Source organism: Vombatus ursinus, unplaced genomic scaffold, assembly GCF_900497805.2.
Source record: "Vombatus ursinus unplaced genomic scaffold, bare-nosed wombat genome assembly UNPS02014945.1, whole genome shotgun sequence".
Classification (NCBI taxonomy): domain Eukaryota; kingdom Metazoa; phylum Chordata; class Mammalia; order Diprotodontia; family Vombatidae; genus Vombatus; species Vombatus ursinus.
Genome location: NW_020954723.1, coordinates 1,721,059 through 1,747,944, shown reverse-complemented (window position 1 = coordinate 1,747,944; position 26,886 = coordinate 1,721,059). Strand labels below are relative to the sequence as shown.

The 26,886-nt window shown below is 38.9% G+C and overlaps 1 long non-coding RNA gene across 1 annotated transcript; it reads right to left on the bottom strand.

The window, feature by feature from the left end:
- Positions 1–20,275: 20,275 nt before the first annotated feature.
- On the bottom strand, positions 20,276–25,417 carry LOC114029973. The gene is made up of 3 exons (XR_003567542.1): positions 25,044–25,417; positions 22,966–23,313; positions 20,276–20,315 (listed from the first exon to the last, which is right to left on the bottom strand). It is a non-coding gene; the product is annotated as an uncharacterized LOC114029973 (long non-coding RNA).
- Between the last annotated feature and the right edge of the window lie 1,469 nt (positions 25,418–26,886).

The following is a 26,886-nucleotide window of genomic DNA, read 5'->3' as shown; positions in this document are numbered from 1 at the left end:
GAACTCTGCACTTATGCTGCTCCAGCCACCTCCTATCAGACCTCACAATAGTTTCCTTCCATCCCAGAGCAAGAAGCAATAATGCTGGACTATATTCCACAGACACCCATGTAGCTAGCTCCTGAAGACCTCTCTCTCTGCAGAAATAAGATCCTGATACACATGCAAAATTAATCAAACAATGAATCTATTAGAAAAGGGACATCCAACTTTATTTTGCTGCTAACCAACTTGTAGAGAACAGTCCACTACAATCTTTGTCAGTAGAGGTGAGAGTCAGGGTTGGGAGAATGCTGAAAATGCATTATCAAATTAGGTGTTGCACAGAAAGGGGAGGAAGAAGGAGAGTCCCATTATCTAATGAAATCCGGAAACATTGAGGTCATTGTAAAATTGAAAATTGATTTTAATTCTATTTTGCTTAAGACTTAATCGAGCTAGATTTAATATTCCCTTTCCTGGTTCCTTTCCCTTGTAAACTTCACCCACCATGCACATCCTGGAGAACTTGATTAAAGGTCAAGCTTTTGTCTTGTGATTACCTCCACTTTTGGAATCCCACACATCACCCACTTTCCAGAGAAACTTGATTAGCCTAAAAGGTCAAATCTCATCAATTTAAACTATTGGAGCAACTTCTATTGCATGAGAACCTTTGTCTTGTAACTCACATGTCTTGGCTGTGGTTAAGGAGATATCAGAAGCAGAAGAGCAAATGATGTAATCTCAATTCTGACTATGTCATCAATAGCTAATCAGAAGATTGTATTGCTCTGTCATCTTGCTAATTGTCATAAAAGACCCTGTAAGCCCTCACTCGAGGTCTCTGGTCGTCACAAGAGGCCAGTGAGCCAATTTATTGGTCACTGCTAGCCTAAGAAATTGCTGAGGATTTTGTCTCTCAGAATTTCTATCATGACATCATTTTTTTGGTCTGTGGTGAGGGACCATCAGTTTGTAACAGGTCTGAACACTATTTGATACCATGATATTAGGAGATTCTTGTGAATCATTCCTCAAGTCTCTTTTGCTGGTTCTTCATCCATGCCATGCCTTCTAATCATGGCTTTTCTCCAATGCTTAGACCTGTGTTCTCTCTTTTTTTTCCTCCATAATATCTCATCAGCTCCCGTGGTTCAGTTATCATCTCCATGCAAATGATTCAGATCTATATCTCCAGCCTAGGCTTTCTCCTAAGCTATAGTCATACATCACCAATTGCCTTTTGGACACCTCAAACTGGATACCCCTATCTCAACATATACAAAACAGAACTCATATTCTCTCCCTCCGACTCCAAAATCTCTATTTGTCTGAAGTACCATCATCCTCCCAGTCACCCCGTAACCTTAGTATCATCTTTGATCCTCATCCTCACTCACCCTACATATGCAATTCATTGCCAACCCTTTTGTTTCTGTCTTCACAACACCTCTCACATCTGCCTTCTTCTCTTCAATCACATAGCCATGAACCTAGTTCAAGTGTTCATCACTTCTTGCCTCCAATAAGTCAATAGCCTCCTAACTGAACTTCAAGATTATATGACCAACTAGATAGAGGACTAGACATTTTCTGCAGTCCTCATGAACTCTCAAAACTCCTTAGAATAGGAATCATGAAGAAGAGGCTATCTCAACAGGCCATGACACTAAGCAGCCTAACATGGTAACAACCTTATGAATTAGTAACAGAGAAACTAATCTCTAATCCCTAATGCTCTCATTCAGGACCCCCTTCCCTACTAGCCTCTAAACTCTTGTAAGGTAGCACAACCCATCCCACTGGCCTGTGCTCTGAGATCCAGTCAGTAATATCCTCCTTCTGTAGTCTGTCAGCACATCCTGCCTCTGCCCTCACATCACTATGCTGTGGTCAAAAGCAGCAAAACGATCTTCTTCCCAGTCTCTTCAAAAGAAGGGGAGGTATAGGAAAGCAGATGCATATTATACCTGGGATGCACTTCAACAAAGCTCAGCAAGAGAACTAAAGAATGGAGGGAAGTGAGCACAGTGTCTGTAGGTATTTGGGGCTATCTCAGGCCTGAAGGAAAGGGGATTAGTATCCAGCTGGGGCTAGAAGTTCTCTCTCTCTACAGAAGTTACTTAGTCATGAACTGAACCAGTGAAAAGATAATTCCTCAATGTGACAGGAAACTGAGACTGGAGGAAGCTGGGGGAAGATCTAGGCCCTAGGGTTGCCATCAAAGGAGAAGGAGTCAAAAAAGTGAATAAGGGGAAGATAAATAAAAAATTACTTAAGCTCTCAGAAGAAAGAAAAACTTAGAGCACAGGCAAATAAGTCAACAGAGAAGAAATTAAAACAGAAGGAAATTTAACACCAAGCCATCTAAATGAGTCCAAACATCTTTAAATAAACATTTCAAGACAAAGACAATTAAACCAATATTTGATAGGGCAGAGAACCCTGTGGAATCCCAAGAGAGCATGGGACACAGTAGACTATTCCCAATTGATTCAAGAGAGAAATTTTTGAAAATAGAAGTTAAAGGGGAACACATGCCAAAATTTTTGTCCTTCAAAAAAAGAAATAATTTGTAGAAAAGAAACTTGAATCCATGGTAGCAAGTCTCTCTAAAAAGTCAGAAGATAGAACCATTGATTAGGAATACAAATATACTGAAGTGAAAGACAATGTGGAAGAAGACAGGAAAAATGTAATGATGTTTAAAAAAAAGTGATCTCTAAACAAGCCAAACACTTTGATCTCAAAAACAAGATGTGTAGGGACAACATAAGGATCATAGATCTCTCAGAAGAACATGACAGGTGAAAAAACCTGAACCCTATAATGTAAGAAATAATACAAGAACACTGATTAGAATTTCTGAATAATGAAAACAAAGTACCAATTGAAAGGATCCACAGATTACTTTCAAGAAAAAAAAACCAACCCAAACATGTTGTAAACTCCAAGATACATAGTGGTTAAATTTAACAATTCTGATGATAAACAATAAATTCTGCAAACCAAAGAAAGACCTTCAAATGTAAAGGAAAGGAAATTTGAATCTTACAACACTTTTCTGCACCCACCATTGCGGAAGGCAGTGACAAAAATATATTTCAAAGATCAAAAGAGTTCAAGATGCAACTCAAGATGACGTAAGTTGCAGACCTGAGCCTAATTATCAATGAAAAAAATGTAAGTTCAATAAAAGAGAAACATTTGAAGTATTCCTATTTTTTATTGTTGTTGTTGCTGTTCAGTTGTGTCTGACTCTTCATGACCTCAGGGACTTGACCATGGGGTTTTCTTGGCAAAGATACTGGAGTGGTTTGCCATTTCTTTTTCTAGTGTGTCCCCATTTTCAGATGAGGAACTGAGCCAAATAGAGGTTAAGTGATTTGTCCAGGGTCACACAGTAAGTATTAAAGGATGGATTTGACTCAGATCTTCCTGACTGCAGGCCTGGTGCTCTAGCCACTGCATCACATAGCTGCCCCATTTAAAACACACACACACACACACACACACACACACACACACACACACACACGACTCCTTGGTCATGTGAGTAACAAGATAGCAAACTAGACATTTTCTCTGATCCTTGTGACTTCTCAAATCTCTCCAAAACAGAAATTATGTGCCAAAGATTAAGCAGCTCCAGCCATTTCCATGGTCTAGGACACTTAGAATCCCCCCCCCCAAAAAAAAGCTAAACCCAGGAACTAATGCTCACTGACCCTTCCCTCACCTTCCAGACTGCTGTCAGTGAGGCCCCACTAGGAGACCCAAGGACTGGAACACAAGCTTACAACAAAACCCACCCAAAAACCTTGTTCCCCCTGCCTTTTCAGTGCTGTAGAGACCCTGGCTCCAGGCTATCCAAGTTTGCTCAGGCCTCAACAGCCAGCTTGGCCACAGTTCTTTAGGAGCAAAAGCCTCTGAGAGATGTAGTCTAGAAACACCAACACAGGAAAGCTCTGAACTTCCAGTGCTAGAGAAAGTAGGATTTGAGCTTCTGATACCAGACCAAAGAACTAAGGAACAGAAAGAGTGGGAAAGGTCAGTAGGATAGGACACAGTACATATGGGGAGCTTTGCAGCACTCTAGCAAGCCTGAGGGAAAGAGCACAATATCCAGGCAAGACCAACTCTGACCATCCAAGTGGTCAGTTGGGGCAGAGATCTAGGTTGGTGAACTGTGAATTGCCCAGAATAAGAGGAGGCTGAGACACTTTAAGATCCAATCCCCAAGGAAACTATAATAGAGGGGAGGGATTCAGGAAGTGAATAATAAGGAAAATAAAGGAGAAAAGAAAAAGACTGAAAGTATCCAAAATTTCAGGAAGACGAAATCTCAAAGAACTTGAACATAAACAAATAAACCAACAGGAAAGACAGTAACAACAGAGGAAGTATGGCCTTTAGGTAGAGTAAATGAGTTCATACATCTATGAATAAATGCTGCAAAATGAAGGAAAATGATCCAATATTTGATGAGACAGAGAACCCTGTGGAATTTGAGGAAAACACAGAACCACAATATGCTGTTCCTGAGTGGTTTAAAAAAGAAATGAGAATTATAAAAGCAGAATTTATGCCCTGCACAGCAAAAATAATGAGCAGAATACAGAAATTGAAATCTGCAAACCTCACCAAAGAAACAAAAGAACAAGGCATTAGGAATGCAAATAAACAGAAGTGAAGGACAACATTCACAAAAAATGAAAAGAAGCAAAAAACAATAACAACGGAAGAAAATATGTTCACTATGCAAGCAAAGCATACTGAATTCAAACACAGGATGTGGAGAGATAACTTAATGATCTTCTAGAAGAGCATGATAGGACAGAAAAACCTTAAAACCATCATGAAGGAAGTAATAGAAGAGAACTTCCTAGAACTTCTGAACATGGAAAATAAAATTTCCATTGAAAGAATTCATAGATTGCTCCCAGAGGAGGAAAATACCCAATGCTGAAAACTCCAAGATACTGTCAACCTCAGAGTTCAGTCTAAGAAAGATGAACAGAATTAGATTATATGCATGTTTTATTTCTCTCAAGCTGGCAGCATGCATGTGGAGCTGCATTTGGAACTCAGCTTGCTTTGGAGTTAGGCTGCACAGATTATTAAGACAAAAAGAAACTACAAAACTGGCTGGGAATGGCCATGTTATGGCCCAATCAGGTACTGCCATCACGGGTTTGATTTTACTCATGAAGGGGTTGTTTCACAGAAGTCAGAAGGTGCCCTAGGGTACACAGAACAAGGAAGAAGGTCAGGCTGAAAAGTCTCCAAGGTCCCAGAACTAGGATGCTTCTGCTAGTTCTGTCCTTTAGAGCTGGTATAAACTGGTTTAAGTCAGTTCTATGGTTACCAGCACAGCAGAGGGAGTTCCAAGTTCAGCAAGGACACACTGCAAAGGATCTCTGGTATGTCAAGCTCAAGAGATGCTTAGTATGCCTCCTGATTGGCTGCTTTTGATTCCCAGGTTAGTCTGGCCTCCTCTGGATAATAAGGGAGCTCAAGCAAATCAAGGTGGTTACTAAGTCATTAACCATTCCATTTTCATAATACATAGTGGTTCAATACATAACAGTTCAATCAGAAACAATAAGTTGTACAAACCATCAGGACAAAGATGTTTAAATACAAAAGAAAAGAACATTTAATTAACATAAGACTATTCCTCACCTAAAAAAGGAGCAGGGAATGGAATAATGTTTTCCAAAGAACATTGGAGCCAGGATGCATCCTAGGGTGACCTATCCTACAAATATGAGCTTAACTATATAGGTCAAGAGATGGATGTTCAATAATAAAGAGGAGTTTGAAACATGTTTTGAAAGAAAATCAGAAAGAGAAGAGTCTAGAGGAGAGTGGGAAAGGAGGGGTCATGGAGTTGAAAAGAGGGAAAAAGGAAGGATGCCTTACTTTGGAGGTGGGAGGGGGTTCCACTGATGTGGATGTTCACCTATGGGTAAAAGGAGATGTGGACCTTAAACTGGATGAGTCCTGGGGGATTTGGTGCCTGAAAGATCTACTTGTCCTTGGAGGGAGAAAGTTGAAACCTTTGGGGGGTAATTGGCACCTTGAGGAGTGGGAGAACACAGAGAAAAGATTTCCAGGCAAATGTAGTGGGGAAAGTCAACAAGAAAGGGTATAGATCTATGGGGGTTGGGAGAGGTGCCCTACCTTGGGTAGTGTTTTCTCTGGCACCTACAAAAATTCAGAGCAAGGCACAATGGAAAAGGGGAAATCATGTGGTGAGCCCTGCTAGGCAGTGGCAGAAAGCAGTTAGAGGGCACAGCCTAGAATGGATCCCTTGGAAGCTTTGATTGTATGAATAATACAGAGGAAAGATAGAGACTAGATGATTATAGGGGTCATAAATAAAAGAATGAGGGGCTAGAGTACACAGAAAGAGAAGGTGGATCATGAAGAGAGAAATTCTTTTTAGAAAGAGGTACAAAAATAAAATAAAAAAAACTAAAGAATTGGAATAACTAAAGGGAAAGAGAGGAAAGGTAAGTATACTTGACTAACTGAAAGGAAAAAAGAGGGGGAAGAAATATATAATCATCTAAAAGCAAGAGAGAGGAACAAATGGACAAAACCCTCAAGGGAAAGATAATAAATGAAGGGATTGGGAGTGAAGGAAAGAGGACAGTTGGAACAGGGCCACCTTTAAAAAAAAGATTAAATAAAGTTACTGAAAGAAACACAATATTATGGTTACAGCAGAAGGGGTGAAAAGAATCATAACTTGAAAAAATGTAATTTTAGGGGGCAGCTAGGTGGTGCAGTGGATAGAGCACTGGCCCTGGATTCAGGAGGACCTGATTTCAAATCCAGCCTCAGACACATAACACTTACTAGCTGTGTGACCCTGGGCAAGTCACTGAAACCCCATTGCCTAGCCCCCCCAAAAAATACAATTTTAGAGATGGAGGAAAATATAAACCTAACTCTTATAACTTTAAATGTGAATGGGTTAAACCAGTAAAACAAAACAAAGAATGACATTGATACAAAAACAAAACCCCACGATCAGTTGCTTAGAAGAAATACATAAAAAAAAGACATACACAAAATAAAACTGAGGTGATAGAAAAAAATGTACCATGCATCAAGTGAATCCAAAAAAGTAGGAGTTGCCATCGTACTATCAGACAAAGCAAAAAGAAACATTTAAAAAAATAAAAAAGGATAAACAAAGAAACTATATTATGCCCGAAGGAGCCATAGAGAACAAACCAATATCAGGAACAAATTTACATGCTTCATATGCTTTAGCATCCAGATTCATAAAGGAAACATCTGAGCTTTAAGAAAACATAGAGATTAACACAATTACAGGAGACTTCAATACCCCTCAATCAATTTTAGATAAGCTTAACAGAATAATAAACAAAAGGAAAAATACGGAACAGAACAAATTTCTGGAGAAACTAGAGTTAAAAGACTTATGGTATTTTCTAAATGGGACCACAAAAAAATATACTTATTTCTCTGTACCACTTGAAAATTTTACAAAAACTGACCAGGGCAGAGAGATATTGCAAACAAATGTAAAAAAGGCAAAAATAGTCAATTCATCCTTTACAGATCATAATGCAGTAAGAATGGAAATTGGTTCAGGGACTACAAAAGATATAGACACAAATGTAGGCTTAACAATGAAACCTTAAATAATAAGTGGGTCAAAAAACAAATCATAGTATCTGGAGAATAAAATTAAGGGGTGAGAGAGGATTATACTGGGAGAAGGAGAAAGGGAGAGGTGGAATGGGATAAATTATCTTACATAAAACAGACAAGAAAAGCCTTTTACAGTGGAGGGGAAAAGGGGTAAGGTGAGAGGGAATGAGTGAATCTTATTTGCATCGGATTTGGCTTACAGAGGAAATAACATACTCATTCAACTGGGTGTGGAAATCTATCTTACCCTACAGGAAAATAAGGGGAAAGGGGACAAGCGAGCAGGGGGATGATAGAGAGGAGGGCAAACTGGGGGAGGAGGTAATCAGAAGCAAACACTTCTAAGGAGGGAAAGGGTCAAAAGAGAGAATAGAATAAATGGGGGGGTGGGATAGGATTAAGGAAAATATACTTAGTTTTTCACATGACCACTATGGAAGTGTTTTGCATGGCTACACATGTATAACCAGTATCGAGCTGCTTGCCTTCTCAATGAGGGTGGGTGGTGAGGGAGGAAAGGAGAAAATTGGAACCTAAAGTTTTAAAAACAAATGTTAAAAATTGTTTTCACATGCAACTGGGAAATAAGATATACAGGCAATAGGGTATAGAAATCTATCCTGCCCTATAGGAAAATTGAAGGGGAAGGGGATAAGAGAAGGGGGGGAGGAGATAGAAGGGAGGGTGGATTAGGCGAAGGGGTATTGAATGTATGCCATCTTGGAGTTGGGGGAGGATGAGATGGGGAGAAAATTTGAAACTCAAAATCCTGTGGAAATGAATGTTGAAAACTAAAAATAAATTAATTAATAAAATCTGAAAAAAAAACAATCATAGAAGCAATAATAGAAGGGAAATCCCAATTCAAATAACTACAAAATGCATAAAATATCTGGAGAACAACCTCTCAAAGTACACAAAAAAACTTGTATTGATTCAATTACCAAGCACTCCTTAAAGAAATAAACAACAAACTAAACAGTTGGAAGGATATTCAGTGCTTATGGCAAACCCATGTCAATATAATAAAAATGACAATGCTACCAAAATTAATTTACAATTTTAATGCTATACCAATCAAATTACCAAAGGGATACTTTACAGAGCTTGATAAAATAATAAGAAAATTCATTTGGGAAAACATAAGGTAAGGTAACAAAATTTACCTAGGGAAAAACTCCATATTTGATTAAAAATACTGCTGGGAAATTTGGAAAGCAGGCTGGCAAAAATTAGGCTTAGACCAACCCCTTACACCACACTACACAATACATTCTAAATGGATATATGATCTTAATATTAAAGATCATACCATAAAAAAAATCAAAAGAGAAACAGATACTCTCACAGACTTGCGTAAAAGATATATTGTTAACTAAACAAGACATAGAGGCAATTACAAAAGACAAAATGGATGACTGATTACTGGAAACTGAAAAGTGCATTTAGGACAAGAAAGGAAGTAGTTGAATGGGAAAAATCTTTGATGCAAATTTCTCTGATAAGGGTTTGATATATAAGATATATAAACAATTAATAAATACATATATAAGACTAATAGCCATTCACCAATAAATAGTCAAATTATTTGAAAGTTTAAAAGACCTGCAAAGTATTCACAACCACATGAAAAGATGCTCCAAATCACAAATAATAAGTGAAATGCAAATAAAAACCCCCAAGGTTTGATATCACACCCTGAAAATTAACAAAAATGACTTAAAATGGCAACAGTCAATATTGGAAAGGTTATGGGAAGATATGCAAACTAATACATTATTGGTGAGATTATGAGGTGGTATAACTATTTTGGAAAGCAATTTGGAATTATGAAAATACAGTGATTAAATGTCCATACTCTTTAAACCAGAGACTCCATTACTTATTTCCCAAGGTAGCCATCAATAAGAAAAACGTCTCCATATAATCCAAAATATTTATAATGGCATTTTTTGTAATAGCCAAAAAAATTGGAAAGTAGATGTCCATCATTTGGTGAATGGCTAAGCAAATTGTGGTACATGAATGTACTGGAAAATTCCTGTGTTATAAGAAATGGTATGTGATGAATATAGAGAAGCATGAAAAGATTTATATGAACTGATGCAGAGTGAAGTATGCAGAGCCAGGAAAACAATGTAAATGGAAAGAACAACATACCAAAAAATCAAAAGTGAATGAAACAAAATTATAAAGATCAAGTGAGATTTCAATGAAGAAACATGAAAAGACATCCTCAACCTACCCCCTTGTGGAGGTGGGAAGTCCACATATATTACATATTGCACATATATTCTAACTTTTTCAAGGCATTGATTATTTGTGCTGACTTTTCTCCCTGTGTAAAAAAAATACTGCTTGTCATATGGAATGGTTCTTGGGGAGGGAGTATGGTAAGAATACATGGAATACTATGATAATGTAAGAAACAGAAAATATCAATAAAAACATATTTTTTAAAAAAACCTCATACATAGATTATTTGCTTTGCAGAACCCCCAAACAACAGAAATAGGCAACAGATAAATAAATACAGCTACCAAAGAAAGCACAAATAATGAAATAAATTACCCTGTCTCTAGAGGCTACTAAAAGGAAAAAATACATACCTATGGGGTTAGAACAACAACAGCAAAATAACTATAGAAAGACCATTAAGGGATTTCTTTTTAAAAGTATACAGGGAATAAAAATGAAAGAAAATACAGCAGGTGAAATCGATAGCAAAGTGTTAAAATTAAAGCACCTATCCTCACTTTCTGATAATAAGCAGTAAATGAAATTACTGAATTACTAAATAAAAAGAAGTCTCACGCCATCAGACCATAACACTATATTATGTTTTTGTTGTTGTTGAGTTGATTCAATCATGTCTGACTCTTCACGACCCCATCTAGGGTTTTCTTGGCAAAGATACTGAAGTGGTTTGCCATGTCCTTCTCCAGCTCATTTGTCAGAAGAGGAAACTGAGGTGAACAGGATTAAGTAACTTGCCCAGAGTCACACAGCTAGGAAATATCAGATTTGAACTCAGGTCTTCCTGACTCAGTTTTACTTACCCTGGATTAAGAGCTAGAAAGGATATTAGATTCTATCTGGTTGAACCCTTTCCTCTTCAGGATTAAGAAACCGAGAACTAGACAGATAAAATGACTTATTTGCCCAAAGTTATCCAGGTAGTGAGTGACAAAAGTAGGATTTTAACCCAGGTCTTCCAGTATTAAATCTAGAATGAGACTTTCTCTTGCTCTCATTTAACAAAGGAAGAAACTGAGGCCCAGGCACATACAAAATCACAAAGCTAGCAATTCAGAGTGCAAGGATGTAAGCTAAGGATGCTTCAAATCTTATCCTTTATCACTTTATGACCTTGTCTCTAGTCTTGTCTCTATCTTGATTGACCTCCTCACAATACAGTTGTCTGCATCCTTCGTAAAATGTAATGCCCAGAACTAAACACAATACTATAGATGGGGCTATGACCTCCCTAGTCTTAGGTATTACTAATGCTGCTTCAGGTGGAATTTGCTTTTTTGACCGCTTTATGGCATCTGAATCCTCAGATCTTTTTGATGTATACTGATATCCAGAAAAGTTGTCCCCATTTTATCTTGGTGAAGTTAATCTTTTAAATCCAAGGTCAGATTTCACATTTGTTTTTACTAGAGTCCATCTTATTAGATCTAGTCCAACATTTTAGTTGGTCAAGATTTTTTTTAATTAATTTATTTTTATTTATCAACAATCACTTCCATATTCTTTTGAGTTTAAAATTTTTCTCCCCCTTCCTCTTCACCACCCTCCCCAAGATGGAGCACAATCTGATATAGGCTATACATATACATTCCTATTAAACATATTTCCACATTAGTGATGTTGTAGGTAAAAATTAGAACCAATAGGAGGAACCACCAGAAAGAGGAAACAAAACTCAATAGAAGAAAAAAAATAGCAAATAGTATGCTTCGATCTGCATTCAAACTCCATGGTTCTTTCTTTGGATGTGGATGGCATTTTCCATCAGGAGGCCTTTGGAGATGTCTTAGATCCTTGTATTGCTGGGAAGGGTTAAGTTTATCAACATTAGACATCACATGACATGGCTGTTATTGTGTACAAAGTTCTCTTGGTTCTGCTCATTTCACTCAGCATCAGACCACGCAAGTCTTTCCAGGTTTTTCTGAAGTCAGCCTGTTCATCATTCTTATAGCACAATAATATTCCATTATATTCATATACTACAACTTGTTCAGCCATTCCCCAACTGATGGGCACCCTCTCAGTTTCCAATTCTTTGCCACCACAAAAAGATCTGCTATAAATTTTTTTGTACATGTAGGTCCTTTTCCCATTTGTATGATCTCTTTGGGATACAGCCCTAGAAGGACTATTGCTGGGTCAAAGGGTATGCACATTTTTATAGCCTTTTGGGCATAGTTCCAAATTGCTATCCAAAATGGTTGGCTCCAACATTTATCATTTTTTTGCTTTGTCATCTTGGCCAATCTGATAGGTGTGATGTGGTACCTCAGAGTTGTGATTTGCATTTTTCTAGTCAATAGTGATTTAGAGCATTTTTTCTTATGAGTATAGATGGCTTTAATTTCTTCATCTGAGAACTGCCTGTTCATATCCTTTGGTTGGTCAAGATTTTTGAGGAGCTGGTGGTGCAATGGATAGAACTCTGGCCTGGAATTTGGAAGACCTGAGTTCAAATCCAGCCTCAGACACTCACTAGCTCTGTGACCCTGAGCAAGTCACTTAGCCTCTGTTTGCCTCAGTTCCCTCAACTGTAAAATGGGGATAATAGCACACCCAGGATTGTTGTGAGGATCAAACAAGATAATATTTGTAAAAGCATTTATCACAGCACCTGGCACATAGTAGGTGCTATGTAAATAAATGCTTGTTCCCTTTCCCTTCTTGGTTTAGGATTCACCCAATGTGTTTATCATCTATCTCAGCTTTGGGCTTTTTGGAAATTTGACAGGCATCCTGTTATTCATGGTAGCAGACCTTAAAATCTGAAATAGGTCTAGAAATTTATTTATTTATTTAGAAATTATTAGGTCATTTGGTAGAGTAGAGCCAGCAGGAGAGGAGGTATGGCTTCCTCCCATCCTGGCTCTGGCACGTTACATTACATAGGATTTAGACAAAGGTTCCTGTGAACTAATCACACATACACAGTTTAGGCAAAGTTGCTGAGAGGGCAACTTGAAAGCAAGGTAGATTGAGATAGATATGAGTAACTGTAAATATTCAATAAAATTTGAGTGAAGTCAAAACACATGCTTGGATGGACTCATCAAAAGTCCTTGGTGTGGTGACCCAAAATAGAAATGCTTTGGGTGGACCTAGGACCTGGAGGAACTCAAAATACCTTGTAGCCATCTTCAGCATCCCTAAAGAGTTACCAGGGTGCAACAACATTCTGGGTGCAGACCACCTTTAATAACATAGATTTCTAATAATTTTCTGAATGATAGAATAAATCATTTTTCCTTCAATTTCCTCCTTTTGGTTTTTTCCAACCCAAATTTTCTCATACTAGTGAAACCATAATTACAGAAGCAGAAAAGCTGAGTTAAGGTATCAAAGAGAGTTCGTTAAAACAACCTGAATCAATGGAATCATCCTCCTTATCCATCTTGTCTCATTATTTATTGAAAGAGGCGAAGGGACGTGCTTGGTGACAAACTTTTCCCAATGTCTTATAGTCCGAGAGATCAATTTGAGTAAGTCTCAGAGGTTGTAAATCAGGGGACTTAGAACAGGATTTCTACCTGAATTATTACTCCATAAGTCAAGTTTTTGTAAGGTAAGGTTAACATACACAGAAAACAGGCTTTCAATTGACCAAAAAGTTATAGGAGAAATGGTCCTGATCCCTGAACAATATTTAAAAGGAATTAGGGTATGCTCCTCTTCCAGACAAACATAAACAGTATTAAAAACAAAACAAAACAGCCAAAGTAATACAATAATGATGATCAGCGCTAAATAGCATCATCTCCTTTTTCCTGGTAACCCACTCTCAATGTTCATTTAATCAGAAACTCCATATTGAGTCCTAGCCATCCCACGTAGTTGTATGTGAATTAGCCCTCTTCTAAAATTTCCAAAAGAAATTGTTTCTAGGGATCATGTTTCCCTCAGAAATTCTGGAATAGCTCTCATTCTCAGGGTAACTCTCAAGGGAACTCCTCTTAGCAGATTTGCTTCTCTGGTTGCAAATCACTGGCAGAGATTCTCTATTTAATCTTGTTAAAATCTGCCAGTAACAAGACTCAGTATACTTTAATGTCCTAAATTTGGTCTTCCAGTAACCAGTTCATGTGGTGAAGACCAGATCAAATCTCATGGCTCTAATCCTTTTAACAACAGAAATATAAGAAGAACATTAAATGAGGAACCCGCAATTTACCTAAAACTTCAGAGATTTTCAGTTTTTACATACCACTTGCTTTTTCTATCTTTACTTGAACGTGGTACCTGATATGGACAATGCCATCAACAGGATGAAGGAGGAATCTTAAAAAGGATTCAAAAACCCCAGAAAAATGCTGGCTACTGTAAGCCTCCCATCTGTATTGCCTATTAACCTTGAAGGCAAAATAAAATTTTTGAATCTAAAGTCTACTGTTACTAAATTAGCTCTAAGATGTAACTTTAATACATATTATTCCAGGTACACTTTCGTAATTTTCATAATCTATCAGATAAAACTTACTCTTTTCTATGAGCAACCTTGTAAGTCCCCCTATTTTAGCTAGGAATGTTCCTATTTTCTCTAATTTCATTACTTTAGAACTTTACAACATGGAGTCAACAGGCCTGATAAGATCTTTGGTCCTGCCTGAATAGGAAGTCCTAAAAACTTTAACCATTTTAAAGCAAAGTATACTCAATTAAGTGGTGCAGTGGCTAGAGTGCCAGATCTAGAATCAGGAAAATCTAGACACTTACTAGCTGTGTGACCCTGGGCAAATCACTTAACCCTATTTGCCTCAGTTTCCTCTTTTGTAAAATGAGTTGCCACAAATGGGTTCATGAGGAATTGGACAGGACTGAAAACAACTGAACAACAATCTTAGAGCCTAAGGCTCTAACGATTGAGACTTACCCTTCTAATGATCCTTCAAGGACAGAATTTTAGTATGTTTTACTTGAATAATTTCATGCCGCAAATTTTATTTCTATAGTTTCCATTTGGTAAATGTTAAAACTTGACAGAGAATCGTCTGCCTGAAATCACCAATAGCCATTTCTCCAAAAAGTTTCTCAAATCCTTCCTATCTCAATGGAATTAACAACCTCAAACCTCTTTCCAAAACTCCATACCCTTGACTTTCAAACTCTCTATTCATACTGTCAGTGCAAACAGACTCCAACTTTTACTTTCCACCCATTGTCCACCTATCTCTACTTACTTAAACATTCTCTCTTGAAATTTTTGTTTCTTTCAGTGGGCTTTGATTAAAACTTATCAACTTTGAAACTAACCTGTCTTTTTACACTTTCATTCCTCACTCCATCTCATCTTATTTCTTCATCATATTCCAGTTTAGCATTCCACTGAATCTCTTCTGTACAGATTTCCTTATGCAATATCAATTAATTGCTATACTTTTACTTCTGGAGTTGCATAGTCTATTTCAACTCAGGTGACTTAGCTACCAGTTTACCTAAACAATTAAATTCTGTTAAATCATTTCAAATTAGCCTTAATTTTGCTTATTCCCTAGTGGGTGATATTATCTTCTACTAGAACAAAATAAATCTATCACCTTCCAGGAAGGGGAGAGAAGCTGTGTTTTACGTTTAGTCTTAATCCTAGCTTCAAACCTCAATGTCCACTAATATGTTAACATACCTTGAAAATTTACAGTAAAGGTATTAGACTTCAGTTACAAATTTCAGTTTCTAATAATGCCATAAGTTTCTACAAACCAGGAAAAAGGTTTCCTTCCTTTTCTTGCCTGTCTTTAACTCTGCAGGTTCCAACCTGGTCAGGGTTGTGAAGGCAAGAAACTCCCAGTTTTCCCTCTTTATCTCCCACTGAAAGTCTAATTTAAAAAATCAGTGAGAGTAAGTCCCTGCTCAGTATTACAGATAGTTAGGAGAGAGATTTTGAGGCTTCATTAGCCTTCCCTTACCCGTCTAAGCTGTTTCATAGTTTTGCTGTCTCACAGCGGTTTTTAATGAGTAACGAGGTATTCCCCTTCAAAGTTCTCCAAGGTAAACAAGACCTTGTTCGGGCTATAGAATTTCTGAAGTGGAAGCCCCACCGAGCCCACCTCACTGCCCACCAAATACAAATTTCTCTCACTAATCTAAGGTCCTCTTAAGTGAATGAGGGTAAAACTAATGCCCCTGTTCACCAGGATATCTGACTGGCTACTAACCTACTGGTATCTAGGGAGAGTTGAGGAGAAAGACAGGAAGAAAAGGAAAATAGTAAGAAAAAAAGAAAAAGCTTTACCAAAGGACCACAAGTCTAATTTTAATCAAATTTTGAGTTGCTATCTGGTCAGTTCCTTCTGCCTGTTTGCAAAATTCCAGTTTGAGATACCAGTTTTAGCTCCAGTATTGACTGATATATAGATCAGTTCTTTGATGTATAAATCTTTACCTTCCTCTTTGCCCTCTGTAAAAATTTAAATTGTACGCATCCTGCTTTGCCCTATATAAGATGATTGAAAATGCTACTTGTGCCCCCCGATTTGGTGCCAAGGGACCGTGCGTGGAGTATATAATAAACCTGTTATTAAAATGTCTCTCTGTGATAAGTATGATTGACAGCAGCATCTATCAACATATCCCTGAATATTTTTATACCAGAGGCTTTGTCAAATGATTTGCTAAAATCTACTTACTGCTCACCAGGTGCAAGGCTCCATCACTTGAGGTTATACTTGTTCATATTCCCTGTTTTCTCGGACCCATTCCATCTGCTGTTGCTTCTCTTTAGCATATACCATACCACTAGCTGTCTGGACCCGACTGTCCAGTTGCCTCCCAATGTAATACAACTAAGCACCCCAAGCTTAGACCCACTGCCAGCATGAGCAGCACGTCACTGACAAACAGAAGTAACCTTGTCCCCATTATCAACAAAACACGTTGCATCACAATCATTTATGCCTAGACTGATTTTTTCCACCCTTCTCTAAGATCATAGTTGATATTCTACCAAGTTTAAGAAGGCTGAAGATTCACAGCACAAATATAATCCAAGAAAACCTCAACACCTAGCCCATGACATGAGAGATTTAAAGGAGAGGAGGTTAAGATTCTTAATTCTGTCCTAGTGGTCACAATTCTATAACTTGCCACATGATGGCAGCAGGAGCTCAGGCCATATCCATAGAAGCTAGTGAGTGTCTTGTGTGGCTCATGATTGAGAGCTGGAAAGGACCTTAAAGATAACGAGTCCTCTCTATTTAATAGGTCAAGAAACTGAGACTCAGGGGAAGTACTTATCCAAGGTCATACAGATAGTGAGTGTTAAGTATGTGTGTCCTTAGGGTTAGGAATGTATATAAGTCAAGGAAGTACAAGGTCTTTTGTACTGAGAGATCATTACTTAAATCCCCTTTATACAATTCTGGATGAATGGTACCCTTTGATTCATGCAGCATGATCAAGGTTGCCAATTCCGATATGACCATGTTTCTTTTGGAACTGGTATTAATTATGATTAGTCACTGGGGAAGCGCACTGTCTGTGTTTTTCTGACACCAGCTGTATTTTCCCCTTCCATTCATTCCTCAGAGAAGCAGTATGGTATAATGGAAATGAGGCAGCTGGATGACTCAGTAGATAGAGAACTTGTCTTGGAGTCAAGAAGACCTGAGTTCAAATCTGGCTTCAGATATACACTAGCTGTGTGACCCAGGGCAATTCACTTAACCCTGTTTGCTTCAGTTTCCTCATCTGTCAAATGAGCTGGAGAAGGAAATAGCAAACCACTCCAGCGTCTTTGCCAAGAAAACCCCAAGCACAGTATGATCCACAGGGTCACAAAGAGCCAGACTTGATTGAACAACTGAATAACATACTGGAAATGAACTGAGATTTTAGAATCAGAACACTGGAACAGAAGCCCAGACTCTGCTGCTTTTTAGCTATAAAAGGCAAAGTAGTAGAGAGACCTCGGCTCTTCAGACTGGAAGACCTAGAGACAAGGCCCAACTCTGTCACTCACACCTGACAGCTTCAGTTTACTTATCTAGGAAGTTTCAATAATGGACATTCTCTCCACCAACAATAGATGCCAACGCACGATCTAGTGGATAAGTCCTATGACCTTAGCGATTAAGTGACTTGCTCAGGGATGCCCAGCTACCAAACAACAGAGGTGGGATTTGAACCCAGATCATCAGGACTCCAAGTCCTGCTCTCTTATCCGTTCTGCCATGCTGCCTCTGTTCTACTCCTCTCCAGATGAGTTAAGACTCATCTAACATGGGGATAGAAATATTTGCACTACTTACCTGAGTTGTGAAGAAAGTGTGTTGTTAAGTGCCACATAAATGTGAGTGGCTGTTACTATTATTATTATTATTATTATCAATACACTGAGAAGGAAAATAACTTTCTGGACAAATAGCCAGAAACTAAACTGTGCCACCTTGGGCTACCTCTCTGAATGTCCTCATCTACAAAAAGACACACTCCTACTATTCAACTAAAAAATCTAAGAGTCTAGTGAGCCCCACCCTATTTCTGTTAACAGACTGAGTATTCACTGGCAATGGTGAGAGATTTGATGTGTGCAATGGAACAAGCAGCCAGATTTCTCTGAATTAATTAAAAGTCTGAATATGGTCATTTTAATTCTACCACAGACATTTTGTTTTCTAGTGATACTGTGGGAGAACAATCCTTCTGTCCAAAAGTGCAGTTATATTCAGTTGTGTCAAGGTCACCTAATCATCTGTTCAAGAAGGGACCTCGGAAATCCTCTGATCCAAAACCTTTTACTGATGAAGAAGCTGGGGCCCAGAAAGGAAAAATGATGTCTCAAATCATATAAGGGGGAGTAAAGAGCAATCTTCTGAACTGGGTCAAACATCCAGAAAGCCTTAACTAATGACTGGATTATCTCTCTACTCAGTGAAACTCTCTGTCTTCCTCTCTCTCTTTCTGTCTTTCTCTCTCTCTCTCCCTCCCCCCTGTTTCTTTCTCTGTCTCTCTCCCTCTCCCTCCTCTCCATCTCTCTCTCTCTCTTCTTCCCTCTTTTCCACTCTCTCTCTCCTTCCTCTCTGTCTCCATGTCTCTCTCATATGTGTGTGTAAAAAAGAGTTCTATAGTCTGTGATATGGTATCCCTGTACACTAATTAATTTTATTAAGTATCTGTTGGATACTCTGTGGAATCTTTGGAGATCACAATAAGAACACTTCTATCTTTATGAACTCCATTCCTTTTTTTTAAAAAAAAAAAAAGCCACTATCACATACTGTGTAACTAATGGAAAGCCCAATGGACCCAGATATACACTGAGAGACCCATAGAGAAAGACGACATATTGTAAGTTTCTTCACTGGGAGCTCCCTACAGTATTGAAAATAGAAGCTTAGGCTTTTGTTTTGTTTTGTTTTCTTTTCTTTTCGATGTGGTAGAATAGAACTGATTATTTGGTATCAGAGAACCTAAGTTCAAATCCTACTTCTATCTCTACCTATTTAGTCTTGGGCAGGGGTATATGGGGTGTTCAGGGAGGACTAGCACCTCTGGTGTGGGGGCTTGCTGAGCCCTTTCAAGGTTGTCCATCCACTTTTGATGTCCATCTATCCCAACTCTCACCTGTGGTTCCAAGAAGCCTTAGCTTGAGCAGCAGTCACACCCTGGTACTCAGGTAAAATCGTTTCTGCAAAAGGGCTAAACCAGGTTTAAGGTAACCAACAGGCCTCCAACTTGTTTCAGTCTAGGGGTGCTGGGAGCCCCAAAATTCAAGGGCAAAAGGCGCAAGTACTGCCTGGAAAGAATTTGACAGCTCAAGCCTTCTTTCAGTCAGAGACAAGGTTTATTGTTTCACCAATAGAAGTGGGCGGGATTTTAAGAATCTTGAGCATTTGGTAGACTAGACTGACCTCTTTTATATGGAAAAAAAAGATTGTGGGAAGATTTGGATGGGATCTAGGAGTGGCCAATAGGCTGGGGTGACCCAGAGGTAACAGACAATGAAGGGCTGGGCTGGGTTAGAGGAAAAAGAGAATTGAAGGTCAGCGCCACAATGAAAGGACAGTTAAAAGGATTATTCTGGGATGAGCCAATGCCTCAGGGGAACGCCAGGGATTGGGCCATGTGGGAAAGTTTAGGGGCTTTTCCTTTTTGGGGTCCAGATCCCAAAGACATGGTCTTTTCCTTTTAGGGGTTCAGATCCCATCCCCATCACAACCCAGTGGTGAGTTAGAGGGATATCTACCCCAAGCATGTGAAGACTTCCCCCTACTCCCCAGTGGAATGGGCAGATGAGAATGATTTGTTCCAAAAGCCATGAAGGTGGCTGAAGCAGGTGCTGCGGAGTGCTTAGAGCTTGGTTAGACCTCAAAGACACCAAGGTCATCCACTGCATCCTGAGTTATAGCCAGTCATCCTGACTTCTGTCTTGCAGCTGGACTTGGAGGACTCTGGAAGAGAAAGTGAAGCTGATGACCATGCTTCATTTAAATCCAATTCACTGTCAAATCAAGACTTCACACCATGATGTTGTTGGTCCTCTTAGAAAACAAAGGGCGAACAACAACAGTCTTGGGCAAATCACTCTTCCTGGCTTTCAGTTTCTTTGTCTATAAAGTGAAGAGGTTGCATTAAATTATTTCCAAGATCTTCCTACTTCTAAATTTAGGATCCTATTAGGGACAATTAAGCCAAAAGAAGCTAGGGATGGCCCTGGTTCCATGACAAAAGAATCCGGAGCTCCTATTTGCAGATGTTAAACCTGACAGGTTTTTTATTCATTGGTTCATTCATTCCACAAACACTTATTAAGCACCTGGAGAAGATGCAAAGTTTAGATAGATGTCCCTGACTTCAAGAAATTTACATCCTAGTAGGGAATAAGATGCAGACACAAATAACTGCCAGAAGGAACCTAAAATCATTGCCAAAGATTATTAACTTCTTTGAGCAAGAAACTTAAAACCATTGGGGCACAGGTGGTGATTTCATCACAGCTGCTCACTGAAGACAAGAGATTTAGAGAGAAAAATTGATTTGGGAAGTGAACAGCTGGTTAAGGAGATGGTATCTAATATGAACCCCAATTTATTATCTAAGAAAGAGAAGTGAAATTGGGATACATGAGTTTATGGTCTAATTTCTCTCATGCTGGCTTGACATGCATTGCATGGGAGTTCAGTCCAAAACTGGGTTCCCCTAAGGAAGCCAGTTCAGAACTGGCTTGGTTTCGGATTTTGGGGTATAGCCTTATATGTCCTTCCAAGAGTTGGTGTTCCCAAGGGATGCCAATCAACCATGATTGGTCGACACACTAGGAGGTGGGTCATATCAAAATGTCACAGGGGCCAATATTGCCAGCCATCAAAGGAAATACCACCCCAAGTCTTGGGAGTCTGTCTCCCCCTAAACCTGAGTAGGACAAAATCAATCCAAGCCTGGGTTGGAGTTTGACCAAGATAAGAAGATTCAATGCAATCTCATTATCAGAGATGTTCTTTTGAACAACTTTGGACAGAAGGCTGTCAGGGTGGAGCTCTGAGTCTCCAGACACAAATAACCAAGAGAAATCATTTTTAACAGTAAGAATGGGGTTTGCATTTCTGAATCACGGCTCAAACCATAGGAATGACAGTCTCCTGGATATGAATTGGAGTACATCTAATGAAGACCAATAAGAATGCATTTGCCTGATGTCTTGCAAACTTAATAAAAAGCACTTTAAATCAAAAGGGTGGCAGAGGGTGAAAATTTTCTACATATGTCCATTAAGTTAGATTCCATACATCTGGAATTTCACAGCCTTTGACTCTGACAACTCTCAGATGCAGAGCTTGGTCTTCTTGGTAAGAGATTTCACCTTAGCTTTTCAGGTAGTGTCATAACCAAACAATAGTCACTTGCCTAGTAATCACCAGACAATTTAGGACTTCAGGGTTCCCAAGGTTTTAAAAATTTAGGGTCTTACATGTGGGTCTGTACGAATAAATGGGTTGGGAAAAGATATAGAGGTAATCTATGCCCTAGGGACAAGTTCATTGTCTCCTGGGCAGTTCAGCAGATTTTCTGGCCTTTTCATATGCAAACAAGTTATTCAAAGCCTCACATCCTTTAGTGGGTTCAAATAGACTACTCAAAGTTTTACAACCTTTTATAAAGTGTTTTATATCCTTTTATAAAATGATCTACTTACACATGAAAGGGGTTCCTCACTCTTTACAAAGTGCAAATTCAGTCTGAATGGAAACATACCCTTATATGGTATCCGTCTTCTTGCTCCTTTCTGAAAATTTGCCAGTCTTATTTTACATTAAGGTTAATTGGATGGCACAGTGGATAGAATGGTGGGCTTGGAGTCAGGAAGACTCGTTTTTGTGAGTTCAAATGCTACCTCGGACACCTAGCTGTGTGATCCTGGGTAAGTCACTTAACCCTATTTGCCTTAGGTTTCTCATATGTAAAAATGAGCTGGAGAAGGAAATGGCAAACCACTCCAGGATCTTTGCCAAGAAGACCCCAAATAGGGTCATGAAGAGTTGGATACAACTGAAATGACTAAACAACAAAAACTTCACATTAGCATGACAGATTTTATCAAATGTTTAGCTGAAATCCAAGTATACTAAGTCTATAGCAGTCCCTTGATCTGAACTGTTCAAAAAGGAAATGGGGTTAATCTGGCATGACCTGCTCCTGATGAAGACATGCTGGCTTTTAGTGATCATTGCTTCCCTTTCCAAATGCTCATAAAGTATCTCCTTAATCATATATTCTTGAATTTTGCCAGGAACAGACATTGAGCTCACTGGCCTCTGCTAAGCAGCTTCTACCCACTTTCTCTTTTTGAAATTGAGGTCATTTGCCCTTCTTCAGCATCTCTCCAGTTCTTTCAGTGGAAAAGACTACTGATAGCAGCTCAGCAAACATCTGTCATTTTTTCAATAGCCTATTGAATTGAACTCATTGAACAAGGTAAGGTGGTCTCTTACCATATCTCTTACATGGCCTGACTCAGACCAGCCCCCTCATCATCAAGATGCAGTATTGGAACAAGATTAGGCACCCTTAAGTCACTCAACAGTTAAAAAAGGATTTACTCACCCATAGCAGAGAAGGATATTCAACATGGTTAGTCAACTTGATTCATCTGAGCAAAATTATTTTGTCTGAGTTATGCATCGTGATCCATCATCCAAACAATAGAGCATACAGGGAGCTCCTCTGGCTGGTTGGTACTCAGGCAGTAAGGAAGTGACCTCAACAATCTAAGCCTTTTAGTCCCCAGAACCAACCAAATGTGGAGGAAGGTCTCAATATCTTTTAAGGGGGAAAAAAAAGCCTAATTTGCATAGGGAGAGGGGTCAGTATATTGCCCCTACAACAATTCTTATCAGAATTTTGAACTTTGTTCATCATTGTTATTCTATCCTCAGTGCAAAGATCATTTTTCTGGAAAAAGAAAATAGAAGCAAAGTAAGTGTTGCATAGTCCAGCTCATTATCATCCCACCCAATGCCAACAGCAATCTTAGTCTTTCTTTGTTCATCCTCTTGTTCCAACCTAATTTAAAACCATGCCAAACCAGCAGATCATATGCATTTTACACCCATGGATAGGAGATGTATTCTTAACCTAACAAGAGATAGAGGCAATTACAAAAGTTAAAATAGATTATTTTTGATTATGTGAAATTGAAAGCTTCTGTGCAAATAAAATTAATGTATCTAAGTTAAGAAGGAAAAGACTGAATGGGAAAAAAATCTTTATATAAAATTTCTCAGGTAAGGGTTTGGTATCCGAGATAAATGAACAACTAACAGATAAATATGTATGTGTGTGAGAACAAAACCCATTTCCTAACAGATAAGTGATTAAAGGATATGAACAAATAGTTGTTAAAAGAATTATGAACTATCAATAACCATATGAAAGAATGCCCCAAATCACTAACAATAAGAGAAATGAAAATCAAAATAGCCCCAATATTTCATCTCATTTCCAACAAATTAGTAAATGACAAAATACTGGAGAGATTGGAGGGAGATAGGGACACTGGTGCATTGTTGGTGGAGCTGTGAATCGATACAATCATTTTGGAAAGAAATTTGGAATTATGTGAATAAAGTGACTAAAATGAGCACCCCCTTTGACCCAGAGATTTTGCCACTATGTATATAGGTCATTGATAAGAACAAAATCCTCATATATACCAAAATGTTTATGACAGCATTTTTTTGCCATAGCAAAGAATTGGAAATAAAGTAGATACCAATTCTTCGGGGAATGGCTGAACAAATTGTGGCATATAAATATTATTGTGATATAAAAAATTATGAACATGATGAATATAGAGAAGCATGGAAAGGTTTACATGAGCTGATGAAGAGCGAAGCAAACATAGCCAAGAAAACAACATACAATAATGTAAATGGACAGAACAACCACAAGAATTACCAAGGTCAAAAGCCAAAGCTGCAAAATTACAAATAACAAACACAGCCTCAAAGAAGAAATATGAGAAGATATTCCTACTCTACTCCTTTCCAGAGGTGGGAGGTTCATAAGTGTAAAATATTGTATGTATTTTCAGACTTTTTCAAAGTATTGATTGGTTTTGTTGGGTTCTCTCCCTCTTTTTCTTTAATAACATTCTTTGTTACATGGCATATCTCTCTGGGAGGAGGAAGACAGGGGATGCTGGGAAAATTTTTGGTGATGGAAAAACACAAGATATCAGTAAAAATTTATTAGAGCAAAACAAAAAAATACCAAACTGTGGGTTTGTGCTTTGCATAGGTAGCAATCATGTTTCCTGATGAGTCATTTCCCAGCTTGAGTATATCCTATGCAGAGGGGCCTCACAAGAACCCCTAGCACCTGGGTCTGCATTGGAAGGTAGAAATGTAAGTTGGCCCTGCTTCCCCTAGCAATGCAGAAAAGTCAGGAAAAGTTTCCTGTGAAACTTTATCATTGTAATTAATAAGAAAGGATGTTAATATAAAACAATAACCTTAAGTGATAGGTATTAAACTTCTAGAACTGCAAGGAATTTAGAGATCGCCAACCTAATTCCTTAATGTTTTAAAGAATGAAACTATGGCCCAGAGAAGTTATAAAAATATTGTCATCTTTGTTTTATAGATGAGGAAACTGAGGCTCAGAAAGGTTAAGTGACTTACCCACTTACGCTCAGCCAGTTGATGACAGAGCTTCTTTTTCCTATTTGTCTTTTAGTTGTGGTATGTGGGATTACATGGGGCAGGCGTGTATGGTCCTTATGGAAGTCACCTGGCTTAAGATCCACCTTAGCCCCCATTCAGAGGCTGAGAATTTCTCATGCCCAACACGCTGAGACTCTCATGCCCGCTCGTCCCTGTGGGCGTTACTGATATTTGGGTTCCTTGGGAGTCAGGCCTATATGCTTTATCTCTAATAAACTATTTCTCTGGCTGGAAGAAGATTTGAGTTGAATTCTTGCAGACAAGCCCGCGTTGCGATCTGGGGGGTCCCAGCACCCCAAAACCTCTAGACCTCTTCAAGAGCGGTTTTTGCCTTCTCACGACAAGAAGAGAAAAGAGTGAGAGATCACCTTCTCAAACCTTTTATATTCACACTTAGTTGCAGTCTGACAGCATTAAAAAACTTTCCGTTATCACTCAGTAAGCCCACAGGAAACAGTCAGGGGATGGCTGCATGTGCTCTGAGGGGAGGGGAAGCAGTCCTTCATTTTGTACCAAATTTCATCTCATAATCATCAAACTTTTTTTTCCAGTCCAAAAATTCGTTCATAACCTTTCATTGTGTAATTGTCACATGGTATAATTCTGTTTGTCATACTGCTTAAAAGGTAAACAAAGCAGCAATGTGTTCACCAGTGGAAAGTGGATACACATTTCTCTCTCGAGCATCTATCCTGCCTGACTGTGAGCAATCAACCTCTTTAAGGAGTGAGAAGGAGCACGGCCAGCATGTGTCTCTCTACAGCTCACCCCCTAGGGCCATCCTCAGCTCTCCCCTCTGAACTCCAGATGTGTTGGCCCCATCTTGGTCCCTTGGCTTCTCTCCTCTGTATCTCACCATCGTCTTCCCTATACCTATTGGGCTCCGATGTTCCAATATCGATATTCCACTGTTCTTCTGGTTTGATAGTCTACTGCATAATTCCTGGGTTGTTTTTGTTTTCTTTTTGGAGGCAATCAGGGTTAAGTGACTTGCCCAGGGTCACGCAGCTGATAAGTGTCAAGTGTCTGAGACCGGATTTGAACTCAGGTCCTCCTGACTCCAGGGCTGGTGCTCTATCCACTGTGCCACCTAGCTGCCCCATAGTTTCTGGGTTTTTTTTTAACATAGTTTGTTGCTCCCAGGTCTCTCTTTCCTCTCACTCCCAGCTCTGGTATTTTAGCTCACTTTCTCTTCAATCCTACTTCCAATCATTTTCAGGAGTTATGTATTACTTGAATTGTTCTCCATCTTTTTCATATGTGTTAGCCTTGCCTCCCCAAAAAGATTACAAGCCCCTTGGGGAGGGGTAGGAGCCATGGCTTATTTTTCTATATTCCCCCATGGTAATGGGCACAAAATCAAATCATTTAGTTGAAGAAGTAGAGACTTTGGAAAACATAAATGATTTGCTCATAGTCACATGTTGTGTTGCTCAGTTGTTTCAGTCCTGTCCAACTCTTCATAACCCCATTTAGGATTTTCTTGGCTAGGATATTGGAGTGGTTTGCTATTTCCTTCTCCAACTCATTTAGTAGGTGAGGAAGCTGAGACAAACAGGGTTAAATGACTTGCACAAGGTCACACAGCTAGTAAGTACCTGAGGCCAGATGTGAACTCAGGAACACTCATCTTCCTAACTCCAGGCCCAGTGCTCTGTGCATTATGGTGCCACCTGGCTGTCCCAGAATTGTTGCTAACCAGAATGACTGGTAAATAGAACTTTGTCAAAGGGCTAGCATTATGGGTTATGCTTTAAAGGATGGATAGGAATTCAGCAGGTGAAGAGAGAGGCAATAAGGT